At 47.4% G+C, this 12,518-nt stretch overlaps 1 pseudogene across 1 annotated transcript in view; it reads right to left on the bottom strand.

The window, feature by feature from the left end:
- Positions 1 to 1,854: 1,854 nt before the first annotated feature.
- The window catches only part of LOC143792897 (piwi-like protein 1), a 107,111-nt pseudogene continuing 96,447 nt past the window's right edge, over positions 1,855 to 12,518 (bottom strand). The window contains exons 19-21 of the transcript XR_013219991.1: positions 4,352 to 4,477; positions 2,260 to 2,407; positions 1,855 to 2,181 (exon numbers count right to left, since the gene is read on the bottom strand). The product of XR_013219991.1 is annotated as a piwi-like protein 1 (transcript). The remainder of the gene's footprint in view (positions 2,182 to 2,259; positions 2,408 to 4,351; positions 4,478 to 12,518) is intronic.

Here is a 12,518-nt window from a genome sequence, read left to right as displayed (position 1 = left end):
ACGCATAGCGCAGGCGCCAGATTTAAGAAGAAACAGAGCGAAGGGGGCGGCGACCACATCCCCAGAAGAGAAGAGTGACGGCCGTTGGGAGATTCACCGAGGAAGCTTCGGACCGCCTCCAGGTCTGAGGACAGGTTATTTTGTACAAACTTTAAAACGCTTTATTGAGGGAATAACTGAATCAAAAACTAAAAGAGCCACCTTGTTAGACTGCAACATTACTGCTGCACAAGGTGGCTCTTTTAGTTTATAACGGCTGGAGGGGGGTGACAGTGGCCCTTTAAAAAATAAAAATGTACAGAAAAGTAAAAAATAAAATAAAAACGTTAGGGTCTGAACCAGACCCATGTGCCTCCTACGGACACTAAGCAAGAACTGGTTAGCTGGGAGCCAGCAGGAGGGTGTATACTGCAGGGGAGGAGCTGAGAGCCAGCAGGAGGGTGTATACTGCAGGGGAGGAGCTGAGAGCCAGCAGAAGGGTGTATACTGCAGGGGAGGAGCTGAGAGCCAGCAGGAGGGTGTATACTGCAGGGGAGGAGCTGAGAGCCAGCAGGAGGGTGTATACTGCAGGGGAGGAGCTGAGAGCCAGCAGAAGGGTGTATACTGCAGGGGAGGAGCTGAGAGCCAGCAGGAGGGTGTATACTGCAGGGGAGGAGCTGAGAGCCAGCAGGAGGGTGTATACTGCAGGGGAGGAGCTGAGAGCCAGCAGGAGGGTGTATACTGCAGGGGAGGAGCTGAGAGCCAGCAGAAGGGTGTATACTGCAGGGGAGGAGCTGAGAGCCAGCAGGAGGGTGTATACTGCAGGGGAGGAGCTGAGAGCCAGCAGGAGGGTGTATACTGCAGGGGAGGAGCTGAGAGCCAGCAGGAGGGTGTATACTGCAGGGGAGGAGCTGAGAGCCAGCAGGAGGGTGTATACTGCAGGGGAGGAGCTGAGAGCCAGCAGGAGGGTGTATACTGCAGGGGAGGAGCTGAGAGCCAGCAGGAGGGTGTATACTGCAGGGGAGGAGCTGAGAGCCAGCAGGAGGGTGTACACTGCAGGGGAGGAGCTGAGAGCCAGCAGGAGGGTGTATACTGCAGGGGAGGAGCTGAGAGCCAGCAGGAGGGTGTATACTGCAGGGGAGGAGCTGAGAGCCAGCAGGAGGGTGTATACTGTAGGGGAGGAGCTGAGAGCCAGCAGGAGGGTGTATACTGCAGGGGAGGAGCTGAGAGCCAGCAGGAGGGTGTATACTGTAGGGGAGGAGCTGAGAGCCAGCAGGAGGGTGTATACTGCAGGGGAGGAGCTGAGAGCCAGCAGGAGGGTGTATACTGCAGGGGAGGAGCTGAGAGCCAGCAGGAGGGTGTATACTGCAGGGGAGGAGCTGAGAGCCAGCAGGAGGGTGTATACTGCAGGGGAGGAGCTGAGAGCCAGCAGGAGGGTGTATACTGTAGGGGAGGAGCTGAGAGCCAGCAGGAGGGTGTATACTGCAGGGGAGGAGCTGAGAGCCAGCAGGAGGGTGTACACTGCAGGGGAGGAGCTGAGAGCCAGCAGGAGGGTGTATACTGCAAGGGAGGAGCAAACTTTCTTTGTATCACTTAGTGTCAGCCTCCTACTGGCAGCAGCATACACCCACGGTCTGTGTCCCCCAATGAGGCGAAGGAGAAAGTCTGATTTTGAATGGATGCCTAGAAATGTTGGATCAGCTCTAAAGAAGCCACTTTGCTCTTACAAAAAGGCAAGTATTGTGCACCCTGGCTCTTCCGATACCGAAGGATGGAGGATTTCTCTTTGGCTGAAAGATGGAAGATTTTATTGGAACAACCTAGCTCCTCTGCAAAATTAGCAGAAAAATCTCAAGTCTAATAAACATCGGATGATTGAGAAGCCAGAACATAACTATTTTATTAAACCTTTTGTCAACATTAACCAATATAATTTCTAATTAATAAAATAAAAGTAAAGAAAATAAATATATACGACAGCTACAATTTGGTAGCTGCTACTTTTGGCTTTTCCAACTCTGCCAATTTTTTCAAAAACTTCAATTCAAACCAGACACTTGAACAATCCTCAGCCCTGCACAATTTCTACAGGTAGTACAGGAGACTGGACAGAGAATTGTGGGGTTCTCTGTGGATGCTTTGCCCGACCAGGAAGGCCAGCTTGTGGGCGTACTGACACGGTGCTGGAACTCTGATGACACCCTAAGAGGAAAAAAAACAACAGTGAACAGGCAGGACTCTTGAAGTCCCTTCTCCAGTAATCTCCCAGTAACTACGTACAGGCCAGTTATAGTACTGGTGGCAGAGCTTGTAGGTCAGGCGCTGCATGTGGTCGGGCTTCAGGCCTCCGGTGTCGTACACAACGTTGTAATGTGTGGGGGAGACGGTCCCTTGTCTCACAGACTGGCTGATGATGAAGAAGTCATACCTGGGCGGAAGCAGACAACACGGGCGTTAATGGTTTATAGACGATGGTGTCAGCCATCGCTAATCTATCGAGAGCAACCTGGCAACTCTAAGGGTACTGTCACACAGTACCATTTTGATCGCTACGACGGTACGATTCGTGACGTTCTAGCGATATCATTACGATATCGCAGTGTCTGACACGCAGCAGCGATCAGGGATCCTGCTGAGAATCGTACGTCGTAGCAGATCGTATGGAACTTTCTTTCGTCGCTTGATCACCCGCTGACATCGCTGGATCGTTGTGTGTGACAGCGATCCAGCGATGTGTTCGCTTGTAACCAGGGTAAACATCGGGTAACTAAGCGCAGGGCCGCGCTTAGTAACCCGATGTTTACCGTGGTTACCAGCGTAAACGTTAAAAAAACAAACAGTACATACTTACATTCCGGTGTCTGTCCTCTGGCGTCTCAGCTTCTCTGCACTGTGAGCGTCGGCCAGCCAGAAAGCGAGCACAGCTGTGCTTTCCGGCTATGGCGCTTACACAGTGCAGAGAAGCTGAGACGCCAGAGGACAGACACCGGAATGTAAGTATGTACTGTTTGTTTTTTTTACGTTTACGCTGGTAACCACGGTAAACATCGGGTTACTAAGCGCGGCCCTGCGCTTAGTTACCCGATGTTTACCCTGGTTACCCGGGGACTTCGGCATCGCTCCAGCGCCGTGATTGCAACGTGTGACCGCAGTCTACGACGCTGGAGCGATAATCATACAATCGCTGCGACGTCACGGATCGTGCCGTCGTAGCGATCAAAATGGTACTGTGTGACAGTACCCTAAGACCCAAAACAAACACAATAAATACCTGCTGTAAATAAAAGGCGTAGTGGATATAGAGAACATCGGGTGCTTCGTCAACACCATCCTGAACTTGAGCACACCTTGACGTTGCTGGGATGGCTTTCACTTTTCTTTTATAAAATCAGTGTTTATTAAATACCCAGTGTTATCCATATGCACGAATGCTTCTACTTACAGCAAGATATTGTCTTTGTTCTGTATTGATGGCCCGTGTGAACATGCTCCTAGTTTCCATACATACTGACTTGTACTCCATTTCTTTCAGTTTAACCTGACAACTATGGAAACTCAGGAAAGTCCGTGAACAATGGATTTGGCTAAGCTTTTTGTGGTTGCCCTAAAGTCCATGCCTCCTCTGAGCAAGTTCTGTTCCGGAGACTTTACAGAAGAAGTATGGATTAATTGCTGAGAGCATCGGTCAGATCGCTGCTGGCCACTTTATTAAAGGGGATGTCCAGTATATGTTATATTAAGATTGGGCCCAAAGGTGTCTTATAGGTCAAAAAGATACAAGAGCCCCACCACTTCTTTGTAACGCTGCCTGTGTCCTCCCATCCCTGAGAGTCTCCACACTTCTTCCAGCAAGGAACACAAAGTGACCGCTGCAGCCAGTTAGTGATGACTGATGCCCTTCAGCGATCACATTCTGTCTCAGCAGGAAGAGGATTGATCTGTATCACAGAGGAATGTCAGGGGTCCGGTAGGGGGCTTTTTTTCATTTAAGACCCCCCCCATTGGCTAATTTTTATTTTTACATGTAATAGACAACCCCTTTAAGATACTGAGCACACTATGTTTGAGCCTCCCGACCAAGGAGTCCATAGGAACAGAGATCTATGGAAATATTTAAAACGTCGGGGAGTTTACAGTAAAATACCTCCTAGTGTCCACTTTCCCTTGATCTGGATTAAAGGGGGTGTCTGAAATCAGAAACCAGCACTACTCTTTATGTGGCAGTGTCTGGTATTGCAGCTCATCCTCATTTACTTGACTGCCAGACATCTCCCAGTGTGGGGTCTGAAGTAAGGTGGGGGTCTCCCAGGAGTCACACTTCAGACATTACTAGTCCTCCCTCCATACTTATTCTGGGCACATATGTACTAACCATTCAGGTCTGGTGACTTCACTATCAACGATTGTTCCCGGTGGTGGATTCTGGAGCCGGCCGCCCATATTGGCAAAGAATCTGGCATTTATTCTTTTCTTCACCACCACCACGGTTAGTCTTGGGCTAAAAAAACAAAACAAAAAAACAAAACAAAAAAAAATTTCTTTGATTGATGAGAAGCATCTACAAAAACCAAAAACACAGCAGAAGTGAGCAGAGCGGCTCACATTAACTTGCCAATGTGATCATGGACGTTCTCCTAAAACTGATCTAATGGGAACGATGGCAACTACAAACCGGCTTCTTAAAGAGGAATTCCATAATTGGATTTTGTTTTGTTGCTGTTCAACATGATTCTTCAGGTCAGTACAATTATGGTGATAGCAAACTTGTAAGGTTTTTTATGTATACTTTAGTGGTTAAAAACTGGGTATTTTTGTGTACTCACCGTAAAATCCTTTTCTCCGAGCCAATCATTGGGGGACACAGACCATGGGTGTATGCTTCTGCCACTAGGAGGCTGACACCAAGTTAATACAAAGAAAGTTAGCTTCTCCCCTGCAGTATACACCCTCGTGCTGGCTCCCAGAGAACCAGTTCAGTGCAAAAGCAGTAGGAGAACATTAATAATACATAAGAGTACAACAACATGTCAAAAAAAGAAACAAGCACAAGCCATTAGGCTAACAGGTTGGGTGCTGTGTCCCCCAATGAGTGGCTCGGGGAAAAGGATTTTATGGTGAGTACACAAAAAGCTCTGTTTCTCCTTAGCCTAGTTGGGGGATACAGGACCATGGAACGTCCCAAAGCAGTCACTGGGTAGGAAACAACAACCGAAAACATCAGGCTTCACGTAACAACTGTCTAGATGTGTGCCACCACAGCCTGCAGAATTTTTCCCCGCATACTACTAATAATCTTTATATAGCGCCAACATATTCTGCAGCGCTTTACAGCTTAACAGTTTCAAACACAACAGTCATAAGTAACAACATTAACAAGACAATAATTAAAGCAAATCAGCCAAAGTTTGAGTATGACCCATTATAGTGCTTCGAGAAAGTATGTAGGCTGGATCAAGTTGCGGCTTTACAGACCTGCTCCACCAATGCCGAATGGCCCAAGAAGCACCCACTGACCGAGTGGAGTGTGCTCTGATGCCCGTTGGGATAGGCTTACCTCTGATGCTGTAGGACTCCTGAATGATGGAACGAATCCATGTAGCCATCATTGCCTTCGAAACGGCTAGACCCTTCCTGTGACCCTCAGGAACACGAACAAGAAATCCGACCTTTGGAAGGACACCATCCTCGAGATATACCTTCTCAGAGCTCTGACTACATCCAGAGTATGGAAAGCCTTTTCCATCATGTGGACTGGAGTCGGACAAAATGAAAGAAGAACAGCGTCCTCATTAAGTTGAAAGGATGAGACAACCTTGGGCAAAAAGGATAGGGACGGCCTGAGGACAACCTTGTCCAGATGGAAAATAAGGAAAGGCGCCCGACAGGACAGAGCAGCTAGCTCCGAAACCCGCCTTACTGATGTGATTGAAACAAGAAAAACAACTTCCAGGATAGCAAGGTGAGCAAAATGTCCTGAAGCGGTTCAAAAGGAGCTTCCTGTAAGACTAAAAGGACAAAGTTAAGGTCCCATAGGTCTAAAGGCATGCGATAGGGGGGGGGGAAGCACATGTGTAACCCTCTAAATGAATGTCTTCACCTGAGGTATTGTTGCAATCCTTCGTTGGAATAAGACCGATAAGGCGGATATCTGGCCCTTGACCGAGCCGAGCGCCAGGCCTGAGACCAGGCCGTTCTGTAGGAGCTCCAAAATGGTGGGAATAGAGAAGAGGAGGGGGAAGACTTCCACGAGCCTTGAACCAAGCAAAACATGTCTTCCAGGTACGGTGATAAATGTGTACCGACGCAGGCTTACAAGCACTGATCATTGTGGACGTGACCCGTTGTAAAAAACCAGCCTGGGCCAGAATCCAGGATTCATCGGCCAAGTCGTTAAACACAGGGCCGCCGTGTTCTGGTGGTGAATCAGTCCCTGGGAGAGCAGATCTGAACGAACCAGCAGTTGCCAGGGTACATCGGCGACGAGGCACACCAACTCTGCGAAACACAACCGGCATGGCCAATCCGAAGCGACCAGGATCACTGGAACCCCTTCCGCCTTGAACTTCCAGATGACTCTCGGAAGAAGCGGCAGCGGGGGAAAAACGTACAGAAAACGGAACTGGCGCCACAAAAGAACCAGAGCACCCGCTCCTATGGCTCTTGGAACTCAAGACAGAGCTAAAAACCTGGAGACTTTGACGTTCAGTCTGGACGCCATCAGATCCACATCCGGGGTCCCCCAAAAAAGACAGATATGTTGGAAGTTCCCACTCCCCCGAGGCGAGACCCTGGCGGCTGAGGAAGTCTGCCGCCCAGTTTTCCAAGCCTGGTATGTGCACTGCTGAGAATGCGAGTTACTACACACATGGCCTCCCTGCTGCGGGTATCCCCTTGATGCTTGATGTATGCCACAGCCGTGGTGTTGTCCGATCGAATTCGGATTGGGTGACCAGCTAGGAGATAATGAAACTGCAGTAGCGCTAGCCATATCGCTCGGATTTCCAAGACATTGATTGGCAGTTTCGATTACTGAGATGACCAGCAGCCCTGAGCGGTGTGGTGACAAAAAACTGCTCCCCAGCCCAGAAGACTGGCATCTGTAGTCACCACTAGCCATTGGACCGGCAAAAAGGATTTTCCCTGGTTGAGGGAAGAACTCAATGTCCACCCTCTGAGAGTTTGCCTGACCCGCGGGGATAGGCGGCACCGGCAGTCGAGGAAGAAAGGGTTCCTGTCCCAAGCGGCTAGAAGAGCATGCTGTAGGGGCCGGAGGTGCATCTGTGCTAAAGGAACCGCTTCCAATGCTGTCACCATTTTCTAGAGTACCCTCATCGCAAAGGGGATGGAATGAGGGGATAACTGAAAAAGTGTGGGGGGCTCCTTGCTGAAGGGCTAGGACCTTGTCTTGAGGGAGAATCACCAACCCTCGCGAGGTGTCCAGGGTCATGCCTCAAAAGGGGATATCTGCTGAGCTGGAACGGGGGAAGACTTGGCTAAGTTTATCAGCCAACCTAGACGAGAAAGAGTATCTCAAGTGATACGAACGGACTCCGTGCAGTCGTGGAAAGACGGACCCTTGACCAAGAGTTCGTCCAGACAGGGCAGGACGACCAGGCCCCGAGAGTGCAGAATGGACATGACAGCCGCCCTGTGAAAACCCTGGGAGTAGTAGCGAGGCCGAAGGGCAAGGCTGTGAATTGAAAATGCTGTTCGCGAATGGTGAAACGCAGGAACTTTTGGGGGTGGGGGAATCGGGATGTCCAGGTAAGCATATCGAATAATTGATGGATGCTAGAAACTCCCCTTTTTCACTTGAGGTTATGACCGAACGAAGAGACTCCATGTGGAAATGACGGACCTTGACAAACTTGTTTAGAAGTTTGAGGTCTAGTATGGGTCTCACTTTTCTGTCCTTTCTTGGGACAACTACCGTATATACTCGAGTGTAAGCCGAGATTTTCAGCCCAAATTTTTGGGGTGAAAGTGCCCCTCTCGGCTTATACTCGAGTCACGGTCAGCGGGTGAGGGGGAGAGAGGATTGTCGCATACTCACCTAGTCCCGGCGCTCCTGACGCTGTCCCTGCCTGTCACACTGTCGTCGGGTGCCGCAGCTCTTCCCCTGTTCAGCAGTCACGTGGGACCGCTCATTAAAGTTATGAATATGGACTCCACTCCCATAGGGGTGGAGCCGCATATTCATTTCTCTAATCAGCGGTGCCAGTGACCGCTGACAGAGGAAGAGGCTGCGGCACCCGAAGACAGTGTGACAGGCAGGGACAGCGTCAGGAGCGCCGGGACTAGGTGAGTATTTTATATTCACCTGTCCACGTTCCAACCGCCGGGCGCCGCTCTGTCTTCCCGTCCTCTGGCTCTGACTGTTCAGGTCAGAGGGCGCGATGACGCATATAGTGTGCGCGCCACCCTCTGCCTGAACAGTCAGTGCAGAGAGACGCCGGGACGCTGAGGAGCTGCAAGCAAGAGAGGTGAGTATGTGTTTTTTTTTTTTTTTTTATTGCAGCAGCAGCGTTATATATGGCACAGATTTATATGGCACATCTATGGGGCAACAATGAACAGTGCAGAGCATATATGGCACAGCTTTATAAGGAGCATCTATGGGGCAATAATGAACAGTGCAGAGCATATATGGCACAGCTTTATAAGGAGCATCTATGGGGCCATAATGAACGGTGCAGAGCATTGTATATGGGGCACAGATTTATATGGAGCATCTATGGGGCCATAATGAACGGTGCAGAGCATTATATGTGGCACAGCTTTATGTGGAGCATCTATGGGGCAATAATCAACGGTATGGAGCATTATATATGGCACAGCTTTATATGGAACCTCCTTTGGGGCAATAATGAACGGTATGGAGCATCTGTTTTTATTTTTGAAATTCACCGGTAGCTGCTGTATTTTCCACCCTAGGCTTATACTCGAGTCCATAAGTTTTCCCAGTTTTTTGTGGCAAAATTAGGGGGGGGTCGGCTTATACTCGGGTCGGCTTATACTCGAGTATATACGGTAATAGGTTGGAGTAGAATCCCTCAAACCTTTTGTTTCCCGGCACCGGAACAATGACGCCATTGCGGCGCAAAGAGTCTATGGCTCGGGAAAGAGTCTTTGCCCTTGATGCTGGAAGTTGGGAAGGAAAGAAACGAGTCGGGGGATTCGAAGAAAAATCGATTTTGTATCCGGAACACACCAGGTCTGTGACCCATTCGTCGTGAACGACTGAGAGCCAGACCTGGTGAAACAGAAGTAGGTGACCGCTTACCCTGCTGGTGTCGACTGGATAACCCCATGAGTCATTGGGAGGAAAATCTGTGGGACCTAGTTCCCTTAAATCCAGACTGTTTGGTCTGGCCCTTCCATTACTGATTGGACCTAAAGGATGCCTGGGGTCCTCTGTTCGCGCGAGGAGAGCGTCCTGATCCTGAAGAGGTAGTGGGATTGGACCAATCCGGATTGGCGAGAAAGGATCGGAAACGGATTTGTTGTTGACGCCGAAAAGGACACCTAAGCCTCTGCTGGGGAAGAAATTTGCTCTTTCCTCCCGTACCGTCCGAGATAAGCTGATCCAGTTTCTTTCCAAACAAACACCCACACTAGTAAGGAAGAGATGTCAGACTTTTTTGATGCAGAATCTGCCTTCCATTCTCTGAGCCATAAAGATCTTCTGATCGTGATGGCATTTGCCGCCGATAGAGTCGCACAGTTGGCCACATCCAAAGAAGCGTGTACCAGGTAATCTCCTGCCTGAGAAATATGGCTAGCCAGCTGCGCTGCTCCTGGAGGAAGATTACTGCTCTGAATAGAATTAGCCAAGGTCTCCGACAAAGAAACCATTGCTTTACCTACCCACACGGCAGCGAAGGAAGGATATAGAGCCGCACCTGAGACATCGAAGACAGATCGAGCCAAATTTTCTATCTGGTAGTCTGTGGGATTTTTAATAGATGATCTGTCCGGCAGGGATAGAAGGGTTTTGGATGCCAGGTGAGAGACTGGCGGGTCTACTGCAGGGGACTTGGCCCAATCCTTTCTGAGATCTGCTGAGAAAGGGTACTTCGCCTCAAGCGGTTTTTGTCTTGTAAAGCACTTATCCGGTCGCTCCCTGTGTAGATTAGCTATATCCCGAAACTCCGGGTGAATGGTTAATGTTCTATGAGGACGCTTAGCTTTTTTGAAGCACACAGCGTGATCCGGCACAGAGCTGGAGTCTTAATCAACCTCCAGATTTTGGTTGACGGCCTCAGAGAATCAACAGTCCTCTGAAAGTCTGGCGAAACGGGATCTAAGGAGACGTCCGATTCATACTCAGAATAGAGTTCACTACCAACATTTGTTGAGGGAGAACGAGAAATGGAGCTCAGAGACGCCATGGCACGTGAGTGTACGTGGGACGTACTGCGGATCAATTTCCTAGACGCTTGTACATTTCTAGATTGTGTGCTGCCCCTGCTAGCCCGAGAAAAAAAAAAATCCTCCTCCAAGATGGCGCCATCTGTGCATGTGCAGTGGCAGCTATCGGATCTCCTCTATAGACACAAATAGATGCTACTGCGCAGGTGCCATTTTAAAATGGATTTTTTTTTGAGGGATCAGTGATCTGTCAGCAGTCTGCATTATGAATACCTAATCAGACCACCAGATGAAGCCCCCCACCCCTGGGCACGAGCAGATCATTCACTCAAAACTGAAAATGAAGATTCCACAACAACCACAAGACGGATTCCATCACCAGCGGCACTTTAAGCCCCTTCCTGGGTCCCTGTAAGGACACAAGGAACGGTCTTTCCTCCAGGCCTCTGTAACAGACAGTTATCTTCTAAAAAATACCAGAACGAGGGTGCCACCCTAGATCGAGAAAATAATTTTTCATATAGAACTAACAAATATGGCTACATAGCGTGGAATATGATAGTAATAGTGGTGATGATAATAATAATAATACTAGTAGTACCGCTATGTAGTGTGATAGTATCTGTTAAGGGAGCAAGACTGTCCTTCACTATTAATCGGGAAAATTAGCCAAAGAAAAAAACAGAAATAAAAAAACCAGAGTAGTTAATATAAAATCATGAAGATTTTATTAAGTAATAATACATCAGATTTATAACATGAATAGAGCAAATGCAATAGAAAATAATATTTAAAATGTATAAAGGGCGCACCTAACCATTAGAAATTCTATATTTAGCAGTTGCCACATATAACGTGCAAAAGACGTAGTAAAAAATAGTAAAAAAAATATAAATGTATAAAAAAATAATTTAATAACCACTAATGGGCACCGCTGACACAGTGATCTCATGCAGAAAATGCTAGTGTGCAAACAGTGTGCAAGCCAAAGTACATATGCAAGAGAGTTGAAATAGTAATTAGGCTGAACTGTACAAAAATACCACTAGGTGTCGCTGTTGATAACAGCAAGTGTTGGCACACGGGAAAAGAGATTGATAGTAATAAGAAAACATAATGCGGTCATGATAGACATGTACTTACTATGCTCTTAAGATCCCGGTTTCCTGGATGGTGCCCTCCCCAACGCGCGTTTCGGCATGCTGCCTTCGTCAGGCGCCATCCAGGAAATTGGGATCTTAAGAGCATAGTAAGTACATGTCTATCATGACCGCATTATGTTTTCTTATTACTATCAATCTCTTTTCCCGTGTGCCAACACTTGCTGTTATCAACAGCGACACCTAGTGGTATTTTTGTACAGTTCAGCCTAATTACTATTTCAACTCTCTTGCATATGTACTTTGGCTTGCACACTGTTTGCACACTAGCATTTTCCGCATGAGATCACTGTGTCAGCGGTGCCCATTAGTGGTTATCACATTTTTTATGCATTTATATTTTTTTTTTACTATTTTTTACCACGTCTTTTGCACGTTATATGTGGCAACTACTAAATATAGAATTTCTAATGGTTTGGTGCGCCCTTTATACATTTTAAATATTATTTTCTATTGCATTTGCTCTATTCATGTTATAAATCTGATGTATTATTACTTAATAACATTTTCATGATTTTATATTAACTACTCTGGACTTTTTGATTGGGTTTTTTTTCCTCTGTTTTTTCTTTAGATATCTTCTAACTACACATCTTTTAACATCTGGAGTTTGAAGTTTCTCTTCCTTCTGATTATTTAGACTATAGAAGGATGATGGAACAAGGCTTTCCTTCCTTTTTAAAAAAAAAACAGTAGAGAAGTTTGGTGCCGCTGTAATCGTCCGGAGAATCTTATTGTCAGGTCATTTCACTGCACACGGTACGTTGTAAAACAAACAAACAAAAAGAAAACTACAAAATTATGGCAGAATTTTTTTTTTCCCACCATTTTCCCCCCACTAGGAATTACTTTCCGATTCATCAGTACATTTTATGGTAAAATGAATGGTGTCATTCAACACTACAACTCATCCCGCAATGAACAAGTCCTCGTACGGATATATTGATGGAGAAATTAAAAAAAGGGTTTTGTTGTTTTTTTAATACTAAAAGTACAAAAATTAAAATT

Source organism: Ranitomeya variabilis, unplaced genomic scaffold (genome assembly GCF_051348905.1).
Source record: "Ranitomeya variabilis isolate aRanVar5 unplaced genomic scaffold, aRanVar5.hap1 Scaffold_97, whole genome shotgun sequence".
NCBI lineage: Eukaryota > Metazoa > Chordata > Amphibia > Anura > Dendrobatidae > Ranitomeya > Ranitomeya variabilis.
Note: the sequence above shows the minus strand (reverse complement) of the source record. Positions and strands in the feature narration are given on the sequence as shown.